At 47.0% G+C, this 27,924-nt stretch overlaps 1 long non-coding RNA gene across 1 annotated transcript; it reads left to right on the top strand.

The window, feature by feature from the left end:
- The first annotated feature begins 1,326 nt into the window (after positions 1-1,326).
- LOC120384939 lies at positions 1,327-27,924 on the top strand. Its single transcript, XR_005589181.1, has 2 exons — positions 1,327-1,363; positions 27,777-27,924. It is a non-coding gene; the product is annotated as an uncharacterized LOC120384939 (long non-coding RNA).

Here is a 27,924-nt window from a genome sequence, read left to right as displayed (position 1 = left end):
TCTTTGACTGGATCTATGAATAAATCTATGAATGGCTTTGGACAGTACTTGCTTTAGGCAAAACAATGAAGGATACAATCTGAAGCTGGTATTGCCTCATACATGATATGAATTGCATCATGTTATTCCTAGAAGTCATGGATGATGCAATCATAATGAAGCTGAACCAATTGCCCTATATCAGCTCTAGAAATCATACAGTGTCTTGCTCTCTTATTTGTCAGTGTTTGATTTTGCAAAGGGACCCATTTCTCTTTAGCCAAAGTGAGCAGAGATGCCTCGTACTTGTGTGAACAGTGCAGATAACTTGTGCTATGTTTGTGGTGAAGTGACTTTTGCATCACAAAAGTGCAGTATAAACACTATGGTTAAGAAAGCCTATCACTTTTCTTTTGGCTGCAAAATTGGAGATCAGGTGTGTGTTGGAAGCAATGAGTGTGGCAATCTCAGTGAACCGACGGAGGGTGACGGTGGTCAGAGAGAGACAACGGAAGGTTAAAGGGGCAACGATGGGCATAACGATGATGATTGTGTTGTATTTCATTCCTTAGATCTGGTGCCACGGCCGGCCCTTTAGCCTTGTAGTTTACCAAGAGTAAAACTAAATATCTGTTGAGATACAAGGGAGAGTCTGTGTCCATTCCTGCTAGCTGCACAGGGGTTTGACATTGCTGCTTTCAATCCTCCGGCTCTGCCGAGACAAGGAACAATTCAGGCGGTCACTGAACTGAAGGAGGGAGATGATTTTCTGACAGGAGGGACGGCTCCTCTTAAAGGTGTTTGGCAGGCAGCCTCCTTCCCAGGTCTGTCCCGACAACACCCAGTTGAAAAGGGACTCTCCTCAGCCCTCCTCAGCCCGGTGAAAACGAGCGAGTGAGTGAGCGTGGGGGAGAGCGAGCGACGGAGGGAGATGGATTGAGGGGGCTGGGACCTCGGTGAAGGGGCAGGATGAGGGTGTTCAGTTTTGTTGGGTCAGAAAGTTGGCAACCTCAGATCCAGGGGAAACAACTCAAACACCCAACGAGTCTGGCCAGGGGCAGGACATCAGCTTTGAGGGGAGGGGTGGGTGTGGCAGTGACATCACAAAGGCATTTTGCAGGAACTCGGCCTATTGGGCAAAGGTGGTGGGGAGGGGGTGACCTCACAGAGAGACCCCGACATCAGCCGGGCAGGACAGAGGTGCAGGGCCAGGCCAGTCTCTGAGACCTCCCGGCTTTGCTGCCGCAAGTCACCTTCGCGAGGTCTCTCCTCGAGGGCTGAGAGAGTATTAGGATTCAGAGTTGTGAGCATGAGGAGGAACCTCTGTGGAGTTTTCTCCTTTCCTACCACTGATTGTGCCGAAAACAAACTTCCCTTTGAGAAGGTAAGAGGCTCAGAGAGCTTTGGAACCTGTTCCGTCTGGTCCACCTGGCGCAGGCAGCATTCTAGGCCCAGACAGCGCTGGCTTCAGGTGGCAGAATTTGATTTCCTCCCTAGGTTTTGATGATTGGAATCCCTGGGGACATTGGGGTGTATCCTTTTTGGTTTATCTTTTCCTCTTTCCTCCTTCCTTTCTCCTCTTCTCTTGCTTCTTTTTCCCTTTTCCAGCTTCCTCCTCTACCTAGGAGGGACGGGTCTGGAGTGCGGGCAGGGGAGGGGTATTGGTCTCATTGCGGGAGGTCCTCACCAAGAGTTGGGTCTGGGTCTGAGAGTGGTCCCCTCTGATGGTGTCCTGGGCCGTCCTTTGGGACATCTGGTGAGACCCCTCAGCCTCCTGCCCCTCAGAGTCTCAGTGCTGATTGGCTGAGCAGGGGGCTATCGACACCAAGGAGACTCAGGTCAGTTTGGTCTCTTTTCAAATCAGGCAAATAAGTCACAACCAATCCAATGTATGGAATTAATCTGGCTGCTTCTCTCCATTAATTGTCTCTTGGCAGGTCATGATTTTCAATAATGTCCTAGGTCTTCTAAAATACTTGCTGAATAATTACTATGAACCACTGTTGGTCTCTAGCTCACTTGAGGGCACTTTATTCTGATCACTCAATGTGTGAAATTCAAGATGTGAGAGAGAGGCTGAAAGTCAGGAGCAGTGTTTCCTCTAATTTGTTATGTCCATGTGTGGAATGAATTTTGTTTTGGGCACAAATATGGAGGTGAGGTGTGACACATCACCTGCATATTGCGCTCCTTACAAAATTCATTCTGCACATGGATGGTGTGTGGCAGGGGTGAGGCTGAAAGGTTTGGAGTGTGGGAGAGGTTCGGGGGGGGGGGTTGGGGCGCTGTGATGTGAGGGCTCCGGCTGGGGGTGCAGACTCTGGAGTGGGGCTAGCGATGAGGGTCTCAGCATTGGAGCAGAGGGTAGGGGCGCAGGGGGTGAGGGCTCTGGGGTGGGGCTGGGAATGAGGAGATTGGGGAGCAGGTTGGCCCAGGGAGAAAGAACTGCCCCCTCCAGCCCTCTCTCCCCACAGCAGCTCAGGGCCAGATGAGAGGGTACCTGTCTCCAAGCCGCAGCAGCACCGGTGGGGCTGGGTTGGGACTGAGGGAGGCGACAGGATTTATTTTTCCGAAGTCAAAAGGAGGAAGGGATATAGTTATGCTTCAGTTTTTACCTCATAACCTTATTCCTGTCTAACCTACAGGACACTATGGGAATAAGACACTATGTCATGTGGTGACATCACAAGAGCAGAGGATGTGAGAACTACAGCAACTGAGAGGGTGGGGGATTTAGAGTCGGATTGTTTCAAATGCTGCATTTGTCGGCTGACATTTAACAGCAACGCTTAGCTAACACAATGGAGAAAGGAATTCTCTGCTAAAGATTCAACTTGCCCCTTTGGCCAACTCTGCCCCTTCCCTGACCGGAGTGTGCTCAGAACAGCCCCACCTCCCCCCGCACACACACACACACACACAAGCCCACAGCTGGGCACCCAGCACAAAGCCAGGGAAGTGGTTGCTTGGCTTGTTTTACTTTTTGCTTTGCAGAAGGTTTTTTCAAAAGCATTTTCTGCTCCTGTTCCCCATGGTGAGGAAGCAGATGGTTGTGGGGAAGGGAACCTGACAGCGGTGGAGCCGGGGCAGTGGGGGAGGGGAGTTGGGGGAGGCTGAGGAGGGCAACAGGAGGCTGGAGGTGACTGGGGCGATGGGGGAAAGGGAACAGTTTGGAGGAGGCTGAAGGGGGAGATGGGGAACAGGACATTTGGGGCGCTAAAGGGGGCAATTGGGGCAGTTGTGGGAGGCTGAAGAGGCTGATGGGGAAGTTGGGGAGGCTGAAGAGGGCAACGGGAGGCTGGAGGTGACTGGGGCGATGGGGAAGGGAACAGTTTGGAGGAGGCTGAAGGGGAGATGGGGAACAGGACATTTGGGGGCTAAAGGGGGCAATTGGGGCAGTTGTGGGAGGCTGAAGAGGGTGATGGGGAAGTTGGGGAGGCTAAAGGAGCAATGGGGAAGTTGGGGGAGGCTGAAGGGGGCAATGGGTTGAAGGAGGCCGGGGCAGAGAGGCTGTTGGGGGGCTGCTCGTCCCCACGGGAGGGGAGGAGGAAGAGGAGCTGCCCTTCTTTCTGAAGCTGTTTCCTGTTAGATCTTGCAACTTCACTGTTCCTGAGCAGGGTCCTGTGATGAAAAGGAAACTAGAGAGATTCGTGGTCCTGCTTTCAGCAGGGGCTTAGGCTGGATGACCTCCTGGGGTCTCTTCCAACCCTCATTGTCTAGGATTCTGTGTTTCTGTGGAGGACAGGTCCATCAGTGGCTATGGGCCAGGGTGGGCAGGGATGGTGCCCCTAACCTCTGTCTGTCAGAAGGTGGGAATTGGGCGACAGGGAATGGCTCCCTGGATGATTCCTGTCTGTTCATTCCCTCTGGGGCACCTGGCACCTGCCGCTATCGGCCGACAGGACACTGGGCTAGATGGAGCTTTGGTGTGACCCAGTCTGGCCGTTCTTCTCTTCTAATGCTCTTCTCACATGCTCAGTAACAGCTGCAAGCTGCTGCCCTCACGCACCATCAGAATCTGCTCCCTGCAATCAAAGGCCGGAAAATCCCCCTGAAGGGGGGAATCGGAGGGGTGGGATGGGCAGAGGGACAAAACTGGGAGAGGATCAGGGGTTCAGACGGGGGCTGCCCTGCCAGGTAGGTGCAGAAGGGAAAACCCCCAGCTAGAGGGAGGCAGAGGGGATAGAAGTCCCCACAGATGGGGTGAGCCGGCAGCAGCAGTTCCAAACCAGGGTGTGGTGGATGGTAGAAGGACTCGTGTTCCTCGCAGGATGGTCCATCTCAGCCCCCCCTCCCCAGGGCTGTGGTGTTAAAGGCCCCGAGTGGCCCAGTGCCCAGGCTCCACCGCTCTGCTCTAGCTGAAATGGTGACTGAGCTGCCAAGGAGATGTGATTCAGGAAATAGTTTAAACCTCCCTCCCCCCATCCCCTCATCATAAAGCAAACTGATACTTTTAGACGTGTTTACGCCGTTTCAAAGAATTCCTGGCCAGTTTCCGTCTCGGTAACATGTCTGCTTGGAGCCTCAGAGTAGCTCAAGATTTGTCTTATCTGCTGCTCTGATTGCCTGAGTTAGTCTCCCTGTCCTGAGCTCCTGGAGTTCTGCACCTTTTCATTGTTTATTTCTAGCAATGGTATTTGGATGACAGTGTCCAGTAGTTCAGGCACCCAGCTGAGAGGCAGGAATTAGGACACACCGGGGAGCTGATCCCCCTGCCCCACTCGCGCTCATTAGTTAGCCCCAATGAACCCCCTTCAAAGGGAGAGCTGGACAGAGCCCCACCACGGCACACTGCTTCGTGCACTGACCTGAAACATGGGGGACCCTGGTTCAAATCCTTTCTCCCTTGTGGATAGTGGCGGGGGGCGGGGGTGATGCTGGCAGCCCCAGCTCATGCCTGTGGCCTCAGGCCTCCCTGAGGCACAGATCTAGCCCAAAGGCAGACTTGCCTAGGTGGCAGGATAGCCCCGAGTGCCCAAGGGGACTGTCTGTGACTCCTGCTCAGGCTGTTCGTGTGCCTGGGAGTTCGCTCTCAGGGGTGGAAGCTCCCAGTCCCCATGGGGGTGCCCTGGTGTGTAACAGTCTGCCCTGAGCTTGGTACTCACGTCCCTGAGCTACTCTCTGCAGCTGGACAGAGGAATTGAACCTGGCTCTCCCACATGGCAGGTGAGTGCTGGGAGCACAGGACCTATCTGTGAGAGAGGGCAGGGCTAGGACACCTCCCGTTGTCAGTGTCTCCTGGGCGGGCTTGGCTGGCTCCCTGCCTGGGAGCTGGTGGCTGTGAGTTGTGTTGTAAGGTGCCTGTGTCGCCCGTGCATCGTACAGGAGTTCAGGCCCCTAACTCCGCTTAGTGGATCACTGGGTTGTTCCTGTAAAAGCAGCAAAGAATCCTGTGGCACCTTATAGACTAACAGACGTTTTTGCAGCATGAGCTTTCGTGGGTGAAACAACAATTCGGTTGTTCCTGGATTTTCTCGCTGCTGAAACCAGGTCCTGTGACGCTCAGCACTGCCCCCCCTCAGTCCCGTCACGGGGTGTAGCCAGTCCGGTCTCTGCAGAACCCAGCTGAGCAATGCCTGATTGACATGGGTGTGCACAGGAGAAGAGACAGAGCACAGGCTGGAAAGTGACACATCACAGCAAAGCCCAAACGCTCCTCCTAGGGGCACGATATTCCCTGTGGGTGCTGGGGGGACACGCTGTGATGGGATCCGCTGTGCCCCCGAACCCTCTCCAGCCTGGGCTGTCTCCCACAATGCCCTGCTAGTGACCAGCAGCAACCCCTCCAGGCGCTGTTATCCCTCGGCACAACGGCATGTGGAGCGGCTTGATTGCATGGATGCTCCCGGAGCCACTCGTGAATCCCACAGTGAGGTGCCCGCCAGATCCCCCCAGCTCCCAGCACTGCGCCTCAGGAATATGCTGTGTGTGTTAGTAATTGGTTCCCCACTTCCCCACTGGAAGGTGGAGCTACACCAGGAACGTGGGGTCTGTGGTGTCGTGGTTTGGGTGGGTTATTGGAAGAGCGGGGAGGACTAGTCTATGGCAGAAGCCTGCGATTTGCCTTGCCTGCCCGGCTTGCGCTTTTGGCTTCACTTTTGGTTGTTGATTTTTCCTCCACTGTCATCAGTTCATCCCTTCCCACTGAACTGCCCAGTGCCTGGCTTGGAGGTGGAGGCAGGAGGAGAGAGACAAGAGTGAGATTTCAGCATCTCCAGTAGCCCCAACAAACACTGTGGGGTTTTAATTCATAGCTGTTGTCGGTCTGGGGGAGACCCTGGTGCACCAGCGGGGGAGGGTGTCTGATGGGGTTGGTGGTCTGGCTGGGGGCAGACATTGCATCCCCTTTCCCACTGCTAATTGAATGAGAAGACAGACGTCCCTGTGGAGCAGATAAGAGCCTCAGAGAGGTTTCATGTTGTTGTTTCATGTTGTCCTAGGTTTCCTTCCTATGGACTGCATCACCAAGTGGAATTCATGGCAAACCATTGCCATTATGCAGTAAAACATCTTTAAGACTTTGTCTTCGATGAATCAATGAACAGTCTCTACTCATGTGGATTGTGAAAGATGTTGCAATGTCCTGGTGAAATCGCTCGCCCAAAACTGTGGAGCTGCAGTAGTGCTGGGGCAGTGATCCCCACCAGTGACCTGGGCCACCCTTTGAGCTCTCTGGTGAGACCCCTCAGCCTCCCATCCTCAGTCTCTACCCTGATTGGCTGAGCAGGGCGTTAATGACAGGGGGGAGACTCAAGGCCTTTTTGTTCTCTTTTAAGACCAAGTAAATAAGTCATAACCAGTTATATGTTTCATGGATTGTGCTGCTTCTCTGCATTAATTGTCAATTCTCCTTTTTCAGCCTGAGCGTCTCCCTCTTTCAAGTAGGGATAATAATGATCTGCTCCTACCTACCTCAACACACTCACTCTTCCCCAACACACACACACTGTCTCGCCCCACACACAAACAGTCTCCACACTGCAGCTGAAAAGCAGCTGGCAATCTAGTAGGATGACCCTGGAACAATGGGATAGAGAAACCTGCATCACTGAAAGTGCAGCCACAAAGACACCACACACCAGCTTCCCCTAGCTGGCAAGAATCAAACCTCCACAGAAAGATCCCTATGGTATCGTAGGCCAGCTTCCTAAGGCCTCAGCCTCAAGCACTTAACACAGGGAACTTTCTACACTCTGGTTCTGTTCTAACGGGAGGATCTTTTCCAAGTGTTCGCTCAGACCAGCTTGCCCAGCACCCTCACTGCTGTGCAGCTCTGGATGTGTGGCCATGGCTGAACAGCAAGAATTCCTGCCCATTTCCATTCTGGCTGGAGCATGGTTAGAGTGTGTTTGTGGTTAATGATTTTGCTGTAGATTGTTGGCTTCCTGCTTTGGCAATTCAGACAGTCCCTTTTCCCAACATATCTCCAGCACATCAGTCCCTGGCTGAGTCTCCTGGGCAATGGAAAACATCCCTTGTTTGGTGCTGCCAAGGGGATCATGCAGAGCTGAGATGTCTCTCGGCTTGGATCAAAGGGGAATATTGGATGGAATTTATCACACAACCCTCCCTGCTCCTCAGAGCCCCATGGGGAGAATGTAGAGAAGGGGGAGTCATTCCTCCCCTGCACTCCCAGAAGAGTTGCTAGGACTCCTTCCTGCCAACTACTCACCCCTGGATTCATGCTTAGCTCCTAGGATCTTTCTGCTCCAAAGGCTCCATAGTCCTGGGGTGGGGAGGGTGTCACTGCACAGTCTGAAAAACAAGGGAGGTTTCTGAAATTGAAGGAAGGAGCAGAAAACGGAGAGGAAAGAAACAGAGAGAAAACGCCTCGTCTCTCGCCCCTCCCCCTGCCTCCCTCATCAAGAAATGTTACCAAGGACCAGCGTTAGGGGAAATAGTGTCCTGGGCAAAACTTGTATTTTGGCAAAGTTCTTGGTTCAGGCTTGTAGCAGTGATGGAATAAACTGCAGGTTCAAATCAAGTCTCTGGAGTACATCCACAACTGGGATGGGCCATTCAGTCCTTTGTACAGAGCTTCAGTTTGTAGCAAAGTCCCTCCAGAGGTAGGAAGCAGGACTGAAGACAAGATGGAGATGAGGCATCAGTCTTTTATAGTCTCTTGCCATGTGGTCTTTACTTTCTTTGTCCCAAGGACACTCTATCCAGCACGTGACATCGAAAAACCTTAGATTTCTGTCCATAGGCAGGTCCCTGCACACCTTGCTGAGCCACAAGGCATATCTGCCTTCTCTCAATGGGTCAGTTGTGTAGCTGATGGTCCTTAATGGGCCATCAAGCTGGCAAGGCAGAACTGACACCAATTTGTCTGGCTGGGGTGTTCCCCAGAAGCATAGCACAAGTTGGAAATACAGGCAGCATAGAGCCAATATTCATAATGTCAACTACAAAAATGATACATATCTAGAGATAGCATAATTATAATCAGCCAATCATAACCTCTCCCTAGACCCTTTATGTGACCACCTTTATGCAATATTGGCTGCAAATATAGAACAGTGGTCGCAACGGTGATCTATACAGTTACAGATTATGTCAAGAAGGTCACAGGAGGTGACATGGTATCAGTGAGACTGATACTGGAATACTGCCTCCAGTTTTGGTGTCCTCATTTGGAAAAGTTGGTGTGAAACTGGAGTTGAGGCATAAAAGAGTCACCAAATATTCTGAGGGCTGGAGAAAAATGCCTTCTAGTGAGCTATTGAAAGAGCTCAATCTGTTTCGCTTATCCAAAGAAGATTGAAAGGTGACTTAACTGAAATGTTGAAGTGCCTTACTGGAGAGAAAAGATTGACTATTAAAGGGCTCTTTAATGTAGCAGAGAAAGACATAAAAAACCCCAATGGCTGGAAGGTGAAAAGAGACAAATTCATATTACAATTAAGGCACAAATATTCAACAGCGAGGATGATTCACCACAGGAACAAGCTACCAAGGAAAGTGGTGGATTCTCCGTCTCGTGACGTCATTTCATGAAGACTAGAGGCCTTTCTTGAATGTGTTTACCCGAAAGTAGCTAGTGTGTCATACAGGAGGCCTGTGATATGCAGGTGTCAGATTAGATGCTCTAATGGTCTCTTCTGGCAATAAAGTCGACTAATTTCTTTAGAACTGAATGTAGCATTGGGAGCAGCGTCTGATGTTTTCCTGTCTAGCCGGCTTGCTTCCTAGAACGAATGCTCCTTGAGTGGGGTGATGCACAGGGAGTAGCTCAAACCTCCAAAGTGCCTGGCCAGGGGCAGGGCATTAGCACAGCAAGGGAGGGGTGTGGCAGTGACATCACAAAGGCCTTTTGCAGGACCTCAGACTATTGGTCAAAGGTGGTGGGGAGGTGGTGACCTCACAGAGAGATGCTGACATCAGCCAGGCAGGACAGGGGCGAGGGGCCAGGGAAACCTCAGAGACCCTGTGGCTTTGCTTCAGCAAGTCTCCTTCTCCAGGTCTCTCTTTGAGGACTGGGGGAATATTGGGGTTCCCGTACCTGAGCGCCAGGAGGAACCTCTTTCGAGTTTTCTCCTTCCCTTTTAGTGATTTTACTTGATAACAGCCGACCCTGTCTAGAGGGTAAGAGCCTCCTCGAAGTTTGAAACTGTTCAGTCTGATCCATCTGGTGACAGTTGAATTCATGGAAAACATGATCTTAAGGAGGCAGAATTTTATTCCAAACCTGGGATCTTGTCCCTTAGAATCACTGAGGACATTAGGGTTTGTCCTTTTTGTTTCACCTTTTCCTCCATCCATCCCTCCTTTCTCTTCCTCTCTTGCTTCTTTTGTCCTTTCTCCTGTTCCCCTCCTAACACCAGGAGAGGGTGTGTGTGTGTGTGTGTGTGTGTGTGTGTGTGTTTGTGTGTGTTGCGGGGGAGTGCTCGGCAGCTCTCACTGTGGGAGGTCCACCCCAAACTGTGGAGCTGCAGTAGTGCTGGGGCAGTGATCCTCGCCAGTGACCTGGGCCATCCTTTGAGCTCTCTGGTGAGACCCCTCAGCCTCCCATCCTCAGTCTATATCCTGATTGTCTGAGCAGGGGGTTAATGACAGGGAGGAGACTCAAGGCCTTTTTGTTCTCTTTTAAGTCCAAGTAAATAAGTCATAACCACTTATATGTTTGATGGATTTTGCTGCTTCTCTGCATTAATTGTCTCTGAGCAGTTCATGATTCTCTCTAACATTGCAGTTCTCCTAAAACACTGGCTGAATAATTACTGTGCATACTTGTTGGTCTGGAGCTCATCTGAGAGCACTTTATTGAGGTCATTCAATGTATGAAATTCAAGATCTGATGTCAAGTATCAGAGGGGTAGCCGTGTTAGTCTGGATCTGTAAAAGCAACAAAGAATCTTGTGGCACCTTATAGACTAACAGACGTTTTGCAGCATGAGCTTTCGTGGGTGAATACCCACTTCTTCAGATGCAAGATCTGATGGTTAATATGAAAATCAGTGTTAGGGTAAATGGTGCCCTGGGCTAAACTTGTACTTTGGCAAAGTTCTTGGTTCAGGCTTGTAGCAGTGATGGAATAAACTGCAGGTTCAAATCAAGTCTCTGCAGTACATCCACAACTGGGATGGGCCATTCAGTCTTTGTACAGTGCAGGGGGTTAATGACAGGGAGGAGACTCAAGGCCTTTTTGTTCTCTTTTAAGACCAAGTAAATAAGTCATAACCACTTATATGTTTGGATTTTGCTGCTTCTCTGCATTAATGAGGCAAGTATGAAGCCTCATTCAAAGACCAGGGGTCACTATATTACTGCACAGTCAATCAATGCAGTCAATCAATGCAGTTGTAGATAAATCTCTGTATTATGCATTTTTGTATAACTTGTATATGACTTTGTATTGAACCTTGGTAATATGTTATAGCGGGCCCCTAAGGTAGTGTAATTAAGGTAAAAGAAAAGTGTCTTTTTGCTAGAAGTAGAATAAGATCTCCCCCCCCCCCACTTGGTAATCAACTGCCCTATTGCATGAATGAGGTGTGACTGAGGAAGGCGTGGAGGGCAGTACCTCCAGACAGCTGCAATCCTTGGAGAGGGGCTGGCAGCCCAACCAAGGACAATCAAGCTTGGCAAGTGGGCCAAGACAGAGCAGACATACTGATGGCCTCGGGGATAAGAAGCAAACACCTTCCTGTGGGAACAACTCCCAGCCCAGAGAAAAGCAGCTAGAAGGACCAACAGACACAGTCACAGATTTTGAATCTGGGAGATTTGCCCCTCTCCATCCACCGACTCGCTGCTTGCCTCCTCACCCCCCCACCCCAAGTATAAAGCCTCATTCAAAGACCCAAGGAGTCACTATATTACTGCACAGAGCCCTCCCCCCCCGACGAACTCTGCCCCTCACCTGCCTCAGGCTCTGCAAGGGAGTTTGGGTTGGGCGAGGAGGTCTGGGGTGCAGGCCCTGGGTTGGGGCAGGGGTTTGGGGTGTGGGATGGTTGAGAGGTTGGGCTCTGGAATGGAGTTTGGGTGCTGGGTGCAGGCTCCAGGCTGGGGCACAGGGTGGGGGTGCAGGATGGGTGGAGGCAGGGGCGACTCTAGGCACCAGCAAAGCAAGCACGTGCTTGGAGCAGCCCATTTGCAGGGGTGGCAGCCAGCAGGGATCCAGCCTGGGAGCTGAGAACCAACAGGGGGCCCTGGGAGCTGTAGTTCCTGGTTAGCTCCTGCCTATAGAGCCAGCTCTGGAGCAGGAAAAAAACTACATTTCTCAGCATTCCCTTGGCCGCTATCAACAGGAAAGGGAGGGGGAGGGAGTACGGTAGCTGAAACCTCAAGCTGCAGCTTGCTGTCAATGGAGAGCTCACTGCTAGAGCGGGGTGGCACTGTGAATGGGGAACGAGTGTGCCCAAGTTGTAGAAGGCTTTGCCCTAGATATCCCCTTCAGAAGACATCCCCAGACTGGATTAGAGATACTGGTGTGACCTCACCTTGCAGCCCCAAGGAAGGAATTGGGTGGACTAAATGGACAGTTCCCCTCTTTATCTGAATCCTAGCAAGGGAGGTACGTGGATCCCACTAGAATTTAAGAGTAAGGGAGGAGAGGCTCTACTGGACCTGGGCAGCTTTAGATACAGTACCAGGCACGTAGAGGATTTCCACTTCTGAGCCATCGAAGCAGAAATTGACTTTTCCTTTCCAGATTTAGCTAATATTCAGAAAGGGAATCTAGCACCTGCCTTCCAGATTTGAACACCCTCAAAATTCAGGAGTGCTGAAGCTCAATTTGGGCAGCTGTTACTTCATTTCTCCCAAATCAAATATACTGATTCACTGTAATTTGCTGTAGAAAAAGTTGGATAAACTTGAGCAAGAAATGCTTCCCAGTGGTTTTTAGGACTGGAATTGCTATTTTCAACAGACATTGCCTTTGTTTGGTTGTTTTATAGTTTTATTTGTTTAAAAGGAAGACAGGGATATTGCATTGGCAAATTGCCCATAGAAACAAAGAATGGAACATAAGAATAATAAAGGCACCTCAACGTTTCCTCATTTCTGTAGGACAGTCTTATAATATGCATCCAGATATCCTTTAATCACACAAGCTGGAAATTGTTCCATGTTACTGCAGTTCTGTAAGCATATGGGAACCAATCCTGTCTGTGTTCTGTGCACATCCAAAATTCCTGCTGAATGACCCACTCTGGGAGCAAGTTACCAGTGACCCAGGGCTGGGGTGGAAGGAGGGTGCAAGTGGGCAGGGGGAGCCCAGAGCTGGGGCAGCACGGGGTGCATGTGTGGGGAAGATCCCAAGGCTGGGGTGGCAGAGGGTGCTGGTGTGTGTGGGGGAGAGCCCAGGGCTGGGATGGCATGGGGTGCGGGTGTGTGGGGGAGAGCCCATGGCTGGCAGCAGGGGGGTACAGGTTGGGGGGGGGAGGCCCAGAACAGGGGCAGCAGGGGGTGTGGGTGGAGGGGGCAGAGCCCAGGACTGGGGCAGCAGGGAGATTCAGGGAGGAGCCCAGGGCTGGGGTGGGGGCAGTCAATTTTTTTTTTGCTTGGGACAGCAAAAAACCTAGAGTTGGCCCTATATCCACCCACCGTGAGATAGGTAGGAGCGGATCATTATTATCCCTACTTGAAATAGGGAGAAGATAAGGCTGAGAAAGGATAATTAACTTGTCTTAGGTCGCATAATCAGTGGCAGAGTTGGGAATAAGACCCAAGAGCTCTGATTTTCAAACTAAGCATCGGATCTTAAATTTCCTACATTGAATGATCTGAGTAAAGTGCTCTCAGGTGAGCTCCAGACCAGCAACAGTGCACAGTAAATATTCAGCTGGTATTTTAGGAGAACTGCAATGTCAGAGAGAATCATGAACTGCTCAGAGACAATTAGTGCAGAGAAGCAGCAAAATTCATCAAACATACAACTGCTTATGACTTATTTACTTGGTCTTAAAAAAGAACAACAAGACCTGAGTCTCCTCTCTGGCAATAACCCCCTACTCAGCCAATCAGGGTAGAAACTGAGGATGGGAGGCTGAGAGTTCTCACCAGAGAGCCCAAAGGATGGCCCAGGTCACTGGTGGGGATCACTGCCCCGCAACACACACACACACACACACAACCCTCTCCTGGTTTTGGGAGGGGAACAGAAGAAAGGATAAAAGAAGCAAGAGACGAAGAGAAAGGAGGGAGGGAGGGATGGATGAAAAGGTGAAACAAAGGACAAACCCCAATGTCCCCAGTGAATCTAATGGACAAAATCCCAGGTACACAATAAAATTCTGCCTCCTTAAGCTCGTTTTTTTCCATGCCTAGAATTCAACTCTCACCAGATGACTGAGACTGAACAGGTTTCAAACCTCGAGGGGGCTTCTGGCTGTGATTTGTCAGTCCTCAAAGGCAGCCAGGTGACTGTAAATAACTTACAATCATTAGGAAAAATTAGTATGAAGATTCCAACTCTAGCAGTCAGACAACATTGGTTCAATTTACAAGAGATTACTTTTTATATTCCTTGGTTCCCCCCAAATTAGGAAGGGCCTGTGACCACAGGTCCTGCAGGGTACAAAGGGCAGGTCTACATCCCTTTTCTCTTTGTACATAGTCCTGCCTGCTCCCTTTTCAGTTTCAGTTCTGCTACCACAGTACTGATCAGCACATTCTTCAGTAGCATAGGGAAGGGCAGGCACCATCACACAAGGACTATTACACAGAGACCTGCCAAATGCACACAGCAAACAAATGAAAACAAGAGATGAAAATGTTATTTTGTCATTAATCCCTTTCAGTGACAGCAACCTCCGTGGCTAATTGTAACAATAGTAGATGCAGCATTTTCTGATTGAAATGATTTTCAAGTTGTGGGTGCCCCTTTATGAACAGTAATTGCCTACATCTGTGACACAAGTACTTTTCAATTCCATTAAACCTGGGGTTTTGCTCAATTACACACGATATCTTGGAATTTTTCTGGCATATTCATCATCACATACATCACCTACAAGACTCCTGCCATAACAAGGGGTTCTTTATAGGGGTTTGAAATTATTAAAGTGACCCAGCACTTTTCAATTGTAACAGCTCAGGACAAAGTAGATCTCCCTGATCCCACTTATGTAGCTATTTAAATGTAACCTAGTTATAAGGTGGCCTAACTTACTGATATTTTTGACACGTTTTCAAAAAGTGGCCTCTATTTAAATCCATGCAAATATCTGTATGCACACTTTCTGAGCACTGCAAGTCTGAATCTATCACCTGTGCATGCATCTGCTGTTACCTGAAACATGCACATGCTGCTATTTGCATGAAAACTTCTACACGCCTGAATAGAGGAGGATCCTTTGAAAATGTGGCCTTTTAATTATATTTCATACTCCACAAGAGTAGCCTAAAAACAACAGCGGGATATAATAAGGCCCTGGCATCAAATGAATAAGGAACAATATAAAAATCAGCAGCACTTTATAAAGAGGACAGGAACAAAATATACAGTAACCATAAAACCAACAGATAAAACAAAACCCAGATTTCCCCAGGTGCAATCTAACAGGACAATTTTGCCTTCATAACTCTAGCAATACTCATCTATTTCAGCATGTAATGATCCTGTTTAAAGTATCCAGGAAACAATAAACTCTGGCCCCGGTGCTTGTACATGTTCACTTTGTTGAGTGTGGCTCACATATCTGGACCTCCCAGCTGTTAACAGCTTCACCAACCACCCCTCTGTCTTTGCTTCTGTGTATGTCACTTCATTGTGGCTCTGCAAGGTGTCTGAAGTCCCAAATGCCACTTGTCCTTCTGTAAACCTATCCCAGCGGTATCCCTCCCCCAACTGCCTCCTTTGGGGTTCAATTCTACACCATTGAAATCAATGGAATTTTTTCCATTGACTTCAATTAGAGCAAGATCGGGCCCTTCAGCAATTTCCACCCAGTTCTTTCTATTATGATTTGTACCATTCAGGGTTCGGGGCCTCATTGTTCTAGGCACTGTCTAACAAAACAATGGTCCCGTGCCCCAAATATTCTTCAGCATCATGCAAAAGATGCCAGAAATGCAGTCCAGTGAATTACCTTGATAACCTCTGGTGTAATCTTTCTTAATATCTGTGGTTTCTAATTCTATCAATTACTAGACAATTAAATTAAGGGGGTTAAGTTACACAGTGGTTTCTGAGAGCAACTGTTTTGAAAATCCAGTTAAAATGTATTTTAAAGGTAAATAAATGCCTAATCTTTGCCTGAAACACAAGCAATATGAAATTTTTTTTAAATGTGTGCTACCATCTCCAAGCCTCATCCTCTCTCCAGTGAAATCCCTCTTCAAATGCCTGCACTTTTCATTTCCACCCATGCCCTTTCCCTTTTGCCTTTACAGAGCTATTAAATTTGTTAGTCTCTAAGGTGCCACAAGTACTCCTCATTCTTTATGCTTAATGATGTACTTCTAATAAAGAATTTAATTCTATTTTTGCCTAGAGTGACTCTGACTTTCAAATTATATTTAAACATAGGAACTTATGGAATGGTTTAGGAATAAAAATAAATTAACATGTACAGAAATATGAAATAGAAAAACAAATAGGACAATTTCACTGCTCTACATGGGAAAAACCCACACAGAGCTTATTTCATCTTGTGAATTTTTCTGCAGACTAAGCTAAGGGGGGGAAAAGAAAGAGTTTCTCTAATTGTTTTAAACCACGGATGAAAAGAACCTAACATGATCACCCTTGATTAACATGCTTATTATATAATATATAAACAGGGAAACCAGGAGACAACCCTGGGCCACGAAAATAAATAAGGAAGCTTTCACAAGAATCAAAACAAAGCATCATTCAGAATCTGTAAACAACTGAGCCCGCTGATCCTAAAACTCATAGTATAGGTAGACATGTACCTCTTTCTCTCTATTTGAAATATTTAGATAACATCCTTAATGTTTTATTATTCTTCATGTCTCCACATTAATCCTTTTATATTGATAGTTCCCAATGTATCCTCTGCCAAGAAATGGACTTTGTGCAGAGAAAATCCATTTTCTAGTGCCAAAGATATTGATAATTAACATTTATGTCATGAAACTTGTAATACCAGTTTGCTAAAATAAAGCTAAGCTTTTCATTATTATTTTAGAGTTTAATTTAGTCATCCAAGGTTACTCAGCTTCATGTTTATAAATTATACAGGGCAGGGACTTAACTCCTCTTGATCGACCTGTTTTGGAATTATGACTGTACAAGTAAGGAGGTTCATAACCTTGTTTGAATATCTGATCCGGCCTTGAAAGAAGGTGATTTATGGGATCGACAAACCCTCATCATTTCAAGAATCGGCATCTGAGAACAAGATTTTCCTCTATAACACAAAGAGCGGAGCAAATCAGTTAAGTCTCTACTAGAAGCTACAACTTTGTTTATGTAAGAGTCATACAAGGTTACAAGGTCTGAGAATAGTCTGCCAGTAAGAGTATGGATTTTAGAACAAATAAATAGCTACATACTGCATAAAAAATTGGAAGTTTTGAAACTACTTCTCTGATAATTCAGCACTAGCCATGCTACAGCATGTTCTAATTTACCATTTGTTATATGCTTTTGAAAATACTGAAAGTACATGCCAGTGGTCAACTAAATCATAGAAAATTCAAGCCCTATTTTACATGATGGGTGAGACATTGAAAACTGCATGACTTAGAAATGCCAGTCCCATTAAAAGTTAATGAGACTTATGTTCCTAAATCACTTACTCTCTTTTGAAAATCTCACCCATTTCCGTTTCCAGTGCTACTGCTGCCAATCACCAGTATTTTTAAGATAGTACATTTTTTGTAATTATCTGGCATAATAAAAGCACCAAAATTGTTTCCTGGAGAAAAACAAATCCAGAAACCCTAAAATACTGCAGCACTTCTGTTTCACTTTCTGTACCAATGATGAGAGGATTCTGCGAAGACAGACTTTTTTTTACAGGATCTGAAAAATTTCTATAGTAATCAAACATATATGCCCATATTAAGCACCATAGACTGCCAAATTCCAGAGAAACAGAAAACACTCTAGACTTGTGCATGGAATTGCTTTTATGTGTTATTTCAAATGCCCTTCCTGAAGTTCTTATGGTGATCTGCGGAGGGAGGGGGGAAGAATTCTGAAGATAAAAGTCAATTCCAGTGCCATTTCTATGATTGTGGAACCATGGGAATAGGGCACTGAATTTATCACAGTATTTACATTACTGTTACAAATCCAAATGTTTCACCTATTTTCTAGGAATACTTCACCTTGGTTAAAAAGAACCAAGCAAAATCACGGTGCAACGGTAATACAATTAGGGCATTACCGATGCACCCAAACTTGTAGATTGTGCAAGGAATATCAGGTTGCAACCTGTATAAGTGCAGGTAACTGTGCAAAAAGGGGCTAAAACTGTTTTTCTTTAATAATTGTATTCTCCGCCATGCATTGTCAGGGACTGAAGAAAGCACATGCCCAGCTTTCATTATCTGAAGATAACCTTCCAAATGTAAACCAGTGCAGACCTGTCTTCCTGAGTCTGCAAACTGGCAGTTCCAGAGCTTCTATTCCGCCTCACAATGCTGCCAAGCACTAGCAGCTTTGGTCAGTTTCACTGCTGTTATTCAGAACCCCAGGGTGACGGTAAAACTGAGAAAAATGGTGCCTCTTTCAGGAAAAGTAAGTTCAAGCAGAATCAGGCACTGGAGCTATTCATAGAGAAGCTCAATCCCCTTCCCTCCTCCCATGGAGTAGGAGGAGGGAGGATTTCTCCCTTTGGGTCTTGAAAAACAAGTGTGAAAAACAGGGTGCTGGGCTATGGGGGAGATCTGTGTGTGTCAGGGCACTGCGGGTCTGTGTGGGGCATTGTGCAGTTATGGTGTGGGGCTGTGGGGAAGGGCACTGGGAGGGAGGAAGGAAGGGAGGGGAAATCTGTGTGTATTGGGAAACTAGAGAGTGGGGGTTTCTGTGTGGGGTGCTGGGCAGCTGTGGTGGGGCTGTGGGCAGGGGTGTGCTGGGCGAGGTGTGTGTGCACAGCACTGTGCATTTGTGGTGGAAGAGTTGTAGGGGGGTGCTGGGCAGGGGAGCTCTGTGGCACAGCATGGGCGCACCCCAATAGGAAAGGGCACGCTGGTAACACACGGCCAGGCGGACCAGTGTGCCTCTGGCTCCCAACGGGGCTGCGCACCTGTGTCTGTCTGTCTCCCCCCCAGCTCCACCACCGTGGCCTGATAGTTCACGCTTGCGATCTGGTCACCCTCCCGCTCCCTCCATCCTTCACTCCCTTCCCTGCGTCCCCCCAGCCCTGTCCTCTGTCCCGTCCCCTGTCTCTGTCCGTCCCCTCCCGTTCATTTGCAGCCCAGCTCAGCCCCGGTCAGCTCCAGGGGTGATTTAAAGGGCCTGGCTCCTAGCTTCAGCCAAATCCGCAAGCCCTTTAAATCCTAATTTAAAAGCCCCAGAATTTAAAGGCCCCACCTCTTCCAATAGAGGCCGCACCTCCTCCGGTTGAGGAACCATCCCCTCCACTGGACTCTGGAGTACTGCCAAGTCCTTTAAGTCACTTTTATCCCTGATCACTGCACACATCTGCTATACCATATTCTGAGCTGATTCCTGACTTGTATGCTCAATACAGCCTTACTGATCTGTGGTGCAGTGGGTCAGTATGTTTGTTAACGGAAAGGATGGTGGTTCAAGCCCCTGCAGGGACAGTAGTAAGCCTGTGCTACTTCCTTGCTCCCTGAGGCCTGCTGGGAGCCTCAAAGGCCCCATTTTGCTTCCTCTTGGCCTCAGTGCTTTCAGCTGGTGGCCCGAAGAGCGGGCTGGATGCCGTTCAGAAACCCATCTCCCAGCAGCCGTGCCGGAGGCTCAGGCTTAATCCTCAAGGCCGAGCCCAAAAACTTTCAGCCGGGAACATTTCGCTCCCCTCCTGCCTCCACCCAAGCGGCAAGGGAGAAGCGGACGAGACACGCTGGCTTGAAGACGCCTCCCTCCCACTTCCCTGTAGGCTGTGCAAAGCTCTTGGCCTGCTTCATGCCTCGTCAGGAAAGTGCGGCCATGTGGCCCAAGCCTGAGTCACGTCCGCAGCCTGGCCCACCGCGGCTGACGGCGCAGAGCCACGTGCAAGGAGCAGATAAACAATCTCCAAGGAAAAGAGCTGGAATTTTTCATCTTATTTTCACCTAGTCCTTACTAAGGAAACTAGCAAACAATTGCCCTTTGTAAAGAAACACTGCACCGTACTACAGTACAAACCCAAATGAGCACAGCAGGAGGCTATCCCGGCTATCCACATCTGGCCCTGTTTCATTACAAACTTCCTTTCTGTAATGATGTTCTGGTAATAACGGGACAATCAGTTGTCAAAGGTAGCTCTTGCCATGGTAGCCAGGTTGCTAGTCATTCTCCCCAAGTGTAAGAACATAAGAAAGGCCGTACCGGGTCAGACCAAAGGTCCATCTAGCCCAGTATCTGTCTACCGACAGTGGCCAATGCCAGGTGCCCCAGAGGGAGTGAACCTAACAGGCAATGATCAAGTGATCTTCCTCCTGCCATCCATCTCCATTCTCTGACGAACAGAGGTTAGGGACACCATTCTTACCCATCCTGGCTAATAGCCATTTATGGACTTAGCCACCATGAATTTATCCAGTCCCCTTTTAAACATTGTTATAGTCCTAGCCTTCACAACCTCCTCAGGTAAGGAGTTCTACAAGTTGACTGTGCGCTGCGTGAAGAAGAACTTCCTTTTATTTGTTTTAAACCTGCTGCCTATTAATTTCATTTGGTGACCCCTAGTTCTTGTATTATGGGAATAAGTAAATAACTTTTCCTTATCCACTTTCTCAACATCACTCATGATTTTATATACCTCTATCATGTCCCCCCTTAGTCTTCTCTTTTCCAAACTGAAGAGTCCTAGCCTCTTTAATCTTTCCTCATATGGGACCCTCTCTAAACCCCTAATCATTTTAGTTGCTCTTTTCTGAACCTTTTCTAGTGCTAGAATATCTTTTTTGAGGTGAGGAGACGACATCTGTACACAGTATTCGAGGTGTGGGCGTACCATGGATTTATATAAGGGCAATAATATATTCTCAGTCTTATTCTCTATCCCCTTTTTAATGATTCCTAACATCCTGTTTGCTTTTTGACCGCCTCTGCACACTGCGTGGACATCTTCAGAGAACTATCCACGATAACTCCAAGATCTTTTCCTGACTCGTTGTAGCTAAATTAGCCCCCATCATGTTGTATGTATAGTTGGGGTTATTTTTTCCAATGTGCATTACTTTACATTTATCCACATTAAATTTCATTTGCCATTTTGTTGCCCAATCACTTAGTTTTGTGAGATCTTTTTGAAGTTCTTCACAATCTGCTTTGGTCTTAACTATCTTGAGTAGTTTAGTATCATCTGCAAACTTTGCCACCTCACTGTTTACCCCTTTCTCCAGATCATGTATGAATAAATTGAATAGGATTGGTCCCAGGACTGACCCTTGGGAACACCACTAGTTACCCTCTCTCCATTCTGAGAATTTACCATTAATTCCTACCCTTTGTTCCCTGTCCTTTAACCAGTTCTCAATCCATGAAAGGACCTTTCCTTTTATACCATGACAGCTTAATTTACGTAAGAGCCTTTGGTGAGGGACCTTGTCAAAGGCTTTCTGGAAATCTACGTACACTATGTCCACGGATCCCCTTGTCCACATGTTTGTTGACCCTTCAAAGAACTCTAATAGATTAGTAAGACACGATTTCCCTTTACAGAAACCATGTTGACTATTGCTCAAGAGTTTATGTTTTTCTATGTGTCTGAAAATTTTATTCTTTACTATTGTTTCAACTAATTTGCCCGTTACCGACGTTAGACTTACTGGTCTGTAACTGCTGGGATCACCCCTAGAGCCCTTTTTAAATATTGGCGTTACATTAGCTAACTTCCAGTCATCGGGTACCGAAGCCGATTTAAAGGACAGGTTACAAACCTTAGTTAATAGTTCCGCAACTTCACATTTGAGTTCTTTCAGAACTCTTGGGTGAATGCCATCTGGTCCCGGTGACTTGTTAATGTTGAAATCACTGAGAGCTGGTGGAACCTCAAGAGACCAAATCGCAGAGGTCACAGTGGTAGGTGACAGCAGAAGGTGACTGTGCAGGGCCATTGGCAACAGAGTGGTGGAGTGAACAGTGGCACAATGAACAGCCGTTGCCAGAGCAAACTTTGCCTTTTTGTCCCCCACCTGGAAGGTGTACTCACGTGAAAGCACCTCTGAACTCTGAGTCTCCACTGACCGAGGACAACACCAGTGAGCGGAGTGCAGTGGAGGGAAAAGTGAGGGGCACGTTAAATAAACATTTGTTTGTTGGACTATATTTTAGTCACTTTGCTCCAGAATGCTAGATTTGTGACTGGGAATGGAAACTTATATAAATATGTTTCCCAGTAGGCCAAGATTTTTAAAATGCAGTATTTGCCAAGGTTGTTATCTCACATTGTTGCTATCTTGGGAGGTCATTATGTTGGGGAGTTTCTGTACTAAACATTTTTATTATAATTAATTTTTACATAAGAATGGTCATACTGGGTCAGACCCATGGTCCATATAGCCCAGTGCCCTGTCTTACAACAGTGGTCAAGGCCAGGTGCTTCAGAGGGAATGAACAGAACAGGGAATCATCAAGTGATCCATCCCCTGTTGCCCACTCCCAGCTTCTGGCAAACAGGCTAGGGACACTCAGAGCATGGTGTTGCATCCCTCTCATCCTGGCTAATAGCCACAGATGGACCTGTTCTCCAGGAATTTATCTAGTTCTTTTTAAAATCCTGTTATAGTTTTGGTCTTCACAGCATCCCCTGGCAAAGAGTTCCCTGGGTTGACTTTATATTGTGTGAAGAAATACTTCCTTTTGGTTTTTTAAAATCTGCTGCCTATTAATTTCATTGGGTGACTGCTAGTTCTTGTGTTATGTGAAGGATTAAATAAAATTTCCTTATTCACTTTCTTCGCACCAGTCAAGATTTTATAGACCTCTATCATATCCCCATTAGTCATCTCTTTTCGAAGCTGAAAATTCCCAGTCGCTTTAATCTCTCCTCCTGTTTCATACCCCTCATCATTTTAGTTGCCCATCTCTGTACCTTTTCCAATTCCAATATATATATTTTTAGGATGGGTGACCAGATCTGCACACACTATTCAGGGTGAGCACGTACCATAGATTTATATAGAGGCAATATGATATTTTCTGTCTTATTATCTATCCCTTTCATAATGATTCCCAACATTGTTTGCTTTTGTGACTGTTGCTGCACGTGGAGTGGATGTTTTCAGAGAACTATCCACAATGACTCCAAGATCTCTTCCTTGAGTGTTAACAGCTAATTCAGATGCCATCATTTTGTATGTATAGCTGAGATTGCTTTCCAATGTGCATTACTTTGCATTTATCAGCATTGAATTTAATTTGCCATTTTGTTGCCCAGCCACCCAGTTTCATGGGATCCCTTTGTAGCTCTTCGCAGTCTGCCTGGGACTTAACTATCTTGAATAGTTTTGTATCATCTGTAAATTTTGCCACCTCACTGTTTACCCATTTTTCCAGATGAATATGTTGAATAGGACCCCTTGAGGGGTCCCAGTACTGAGCCCTCAAGGATACCCCTTGTATCTCTCTCCATTCTGAAAACTGATAATTTATTCCTACCCTTTGTTTCCCATCTTTTAACCAGTTACTGATCCATGAGAGGATCTTCCCTCTTACCCCATGATGGCTTACTTTTCAAAAGTCAATTTAAATTAAATACTTTGTTTTAAATTATATATTTTTTTAGAAATCTAGATCTGTTATGTGTTTTGGTGTAACTTGCATTTTCCTTATGTTAAATTTCCATTATCCTAACAAAACATTTACTTTATTCACTTTCTTCACATCAGTCAAGATTTTATAGACTTTTAGCATATCTCCCCTTAGTCGTCTCTTTTCTAAGCTGAAAATTCCCAGTCATTGTGGGGGACTGTATCAAAAGCTTTGCTAAAGTCCAGAAATAGCACATCCACTGCTTTCCCCTCATCCACAGAGCCGGTTATCTCATCATAGAAGGCAATTAGGTTAGTCAGGCATGACTTGCCCTTGGTGAATCCATGCTGACTGTTCCTGATCACTTTCCCTCCTTTAAGTGGTTCAGATTTGATTCCTTGAGGACCTGTTCCATGATTTTTCCAGGGACTGAGGTGAGACTGACTGGCCTGTAGTTCCCTGGATCTTCCTTCTTCCCTTTTTTAAAGATGGGCACTACATTAGCTCTTTTCCAGTCATCCGGGACCTCCCCCAATCGTCATGATTTTTCAAAGATAATGGCCAATGGCTCTGCAATCTCATCGGCCAACTCCTTTATCACCCTCGGATGCAGTGCATCCGGCCCCATGGACTTGTGCTCGTCCAGCTTTTCTAAATAGTCCCGAACTACTTCTTTCTCCACAGAGAGCTGGTCACCTCCTCCCCATACCGTGCTGCAGAGTGCAGCTGTCTGGGAGCTGACCTTGTCTGTGAGGACAGAGGCAAAAAAAGCATTGAGTACACTAGCTTTCTCCACATCCTCTGTCACTAGGTTCCCTCCTTCATTCAGCAAGGAGCCCACACTTTCCTTGACTTTCTTCTTGTTGCTAACATACCTAAAGAAACCCTTCTTGTTACTCCTAACATCTCCGGCTAGCTGCAACTCCAAGGCTACGTCTACACTACCCGCCGTATCGGCGGGTAGCGATCATCTAGATCATCTAGACGCGATATATCGATCCCCGAACGCGCTTCTATCGATTCCGGAACTCCAACGCCGGCGGTGGAGCGCCGACATCGATCCGATCCATCGATCTGAGGGTGAGGGAAAATCGATATAAGATAGACTCTTCTTCAGCTATATATTCACGTAGCTGAAGTTGCGTATCTTATATCGATTTTTCCCCTTAGTGTAGACCAGCCCCAAGTGTGATTTGGCCTTCCTAATTTCACTCCTGCATGCCTGAGCAATACTTTTATACTCCTCCCTGGTTATTTGTCCAATCTTCCACTTCTTGTAAGCTGTTTTTTTGTGTTTAAGACGAGCAAGGATTTCACTGTTAAGCCAAGCTGGTCGCCTGCCATATTTACTTTTCTTCCTACACATCGGGATGGTTTGTTCCTGCAACCTCAATAAGGTTTCTTTAAAATACAGCCAGCTTTCCTCGACTCCTTTCCCCATCATGTTATTCTCCCAGGGGACCTTGCCCATCAGTTCCCTGAGGGAGTTGAAGTCTGCTTTTCTGAAGTCCAGGGTCTCTGTTCTACTGCTCTCCTTTCTTCCTTGTGTCAGGATCCTGAACTCGACCATCTCATGGTCACTGCCTCCCCTTTCTTAAAAAAGCGAAGGTTTCAGAGTAGCAGCCGTGTTAGTCTGTACTGCAAAAAGAACATAAGCTTTCGTGGGCTACATCCGATGAAGTGGACTGTAGCCCGCGAAAGCTTATGCTCAAATAAATTTGTTAGGGCATGGCTACACTTGCAAATTTGCAGCGCTGCAGCAGGGTGTGAAAACACACCCTCTCCAGCACTGCAAATTGCGGCGCTGCAAGGCGCCAGTGTGGTCAAAGCCCCAGCGCTGGGAGCGCGGCTCCCAGCGCTGTACGTTATTCCCCACAGGGAGGTGGAGTATGGACAGCGCTGGCAGAGCTCTCTCCCAGCACTGGCGCTTTGACTACACTTAGCGCTTCAAAGCGGCAGCGCTTTGAAGTGCAAGTGTAACCATAGCCTTAGTCTCTAAGGTGCCACAAGTGCTCCTGTTCTTTTTTAAAAAGCAAACAGAATGTTGGGAATCACTGACTGCCGCTGCACACTGAGAGGATGTTTTCAGAGAACTATCCACAATGACTGCAAGATCTTTCTTGAGTGTTAACAGCTAATTCAGACTCCTTCATTTTGTATGTATAGTTGAGATTGTTTTCCAATGTACATTACTTTGCATTTATCAACATTAAATTTCATCTGCCATTTTTGTTGCCCAGTCACCCAGTTTTATGAGATCCCTTTGTAATTCTTCTCAGTCTGCCTGGGACTTACCTATCTTGAATAGTTTTGTATCATCTGCAAATGTTGCCACCTCACTGTTTACCCATTTTTCCAGATCATTTATGAATATGTTGAACAGCACTGGTCCGAGTACCGACCACTCAGGGATACCACTATTTATCTCTCTCCATTCTGAAAACTGATAATTTATACCTACCCTTTGTTTCCCATCTTTTAACCAGTTACTGATCCATGAGAGGACTTTCCTCTTTCACCATGATGGCTTACTTTTCAAAAGTCAATTTAAATTAAATCCTTTTTAAAAAAAAATTATATTTTTTTAGAAATCTAGACCTGTTATGTGTTTTGGTGTAACTTGCATTATTCTTATGTTAAATTTGCATAATCCTAACAAAACATTTACTTTATTCATATCTCTTTTATATATCTCATTGGTCCTGACACCCCCCCTGTAAATTCGAACACCCCCCCTAATTTCAATTCCTGGGGAAACCACTGCCTCTGGCAGTGGTTAGACAAGCAACAGCAAGGCACTGGACTGGTCTGGAGTGAAAGTTCTGTGGGAAGGAACTGAAAAGAGTATTGGGGCTGCGGTGCAGCGCTTGCAGACACTTTCTTTGGCCTGTTTTCCTGGAAGAGTTAGCAGCGAGAGATTGTTAGTCACAGGTCAGTGGGTGGGTTTGTGCAAACTAGGAGTGTACAGGGAACTGTCTTTGAACAGAAGGAAGGAGAGAAACCGGCAAGAGGAAGGAGGCTGAAAGACTTCTCTGGCTTTGAACAGAATTCTGTGTTAATAGTTCTTGCTTTTAGCTGATCTCACTGAGGTCAGTTGGGGCGCATGGACAGACATGGGAGTGACTCAGCCAGGTCATTCCCATCTTCTGCCAAGCAACCAGGAGATGACAATGGCTAGCAGTTGTACTGTACTGTTTGCTACCAGCCTAAGATGTAAAACTAGATGAATCAAAACAAGAAATTGACCTGTTTTGTTTTGTGAAATCAACAGCCTGCTAAACCCAGGGTTTTGAGTTCAATCCTTGAGAGGGCCATTCTGTGTGACAAAGTTGTTTGTGTTTCTCCTTGATGCAAAGCCACCCCTTTTGTTGATTTTAATTTCCTGTATGCCATGCCATCAGTCGCCCTCCTCCTCCATCAGAGCAATGGCAGACAATTGTTTCACGCCTTTTCTCAGTGCAGAACCAGAATCTGCAAAAGCGAAAGCAGGCAAGGAGGTGACAGCAGTGCGGTGACAAGAGTGATGAGGACATAGACATGGTCATAGACTTCTCACAGAGTACAGGCCGGGCAATGTGCCCTGGCAATGTGCACATCATGCTGATGAGCTCTGCATGAGCTCTGCATGGTCAACTGTGCTGATCAGCACGCCACACTGGCCAAACAGGAAATGAAATTAAAAAGTTTGCGACCCTTTTCCTGTCTACCTGGACAGTGCATCTGAGTTGAAAACGCTGTCCAGAGTGGTCACAATGGAGCACTCTGGGATAGCTCCTGGAGGCCAATACCATCGAATTGCGTCCACACTACCCTAAATTTGACCCAGCAAGGCTGATTTCAGTGCTAATCCCCTCGTCGGAGGTGGAGTAAAGAAATCGATTTAAAGAGCCCTTTAAGTTGAAAAAAAGGGCTTTGTCGTGTGCATAGGTCTCGGTTAAATGGCGGTAACGCTGCTAAATTCGACCTAAAGTCATAGTGTAGACAAGGCCTCAGAGGAATTTTATAGCTACTGGCTGGGTGTCCAAAAAAGGGAGCTACCCACCTACCCTTTCATTGATCACACTTGGTAACTACTAAGCAGAAGCACAGAATCTAGATGGATTTGCTGCGTCTCCTGCAGGCCTTCCTAATGGCACAGCAGGGCTGCTCTTGGCTCTGCACAAGGTTGTTTTGTTTAGCAGTGACTGTGAAGGGACTTCCAGCTATTTGGCTGTGGGAACTCTGGTATTAAGTGGACACCCTGTCTTAACTGTGTATGGCTGTATTGCTTGTAGATTTCTATATTCTGTACTGATGTTACCAAATGGAGTATTTTGTAGCGGTCTGCTATAATTTAACTTATACAAACTATGAATATGCTCCTCAGACTTAACCACCCGCCTTTCACACACTCCCTGCTTCTCACTCTCTGGGCTGGGAACAAGCCACCGGCATGTGCGTCCATTGGATTATTTTTATTTAATTACTTCTCATTGTTAAATTATTTATGTTTTTTTAAATTTCATTGCAGTGCATTTTCTTCCTGCCACTGTCACCTGGCAGCTAAGGGATGTGAGATTCTCCTCCATTGCGTTTCTGCCCACGGAAATAGACGAGACCCCACACTTCAGTACCTTTGGAAATAAAAGCAACCTGGAAACAAACCAGCTGTCTCCTCA

This window comes from Mauremys reevesii, linkage group 17 (genome assembly GCF_016161935.1).
Source record: "Mauremys reevesii isolate NIE-2019 linkage group 17, ASM1616193v1, whole genome shotgun sequence".
Classification (NCBI taxonomy): domain Eukaryota; kingdom Metazoa; phylum Chordata; order Testudines; family Geoemydidae; genus Mauremys; species Mauremys reevesii.
Note: the sequence above shows the minus strand (reverse complement) of the source record. Positions and strands in the feature narration are given on the sequence as shown.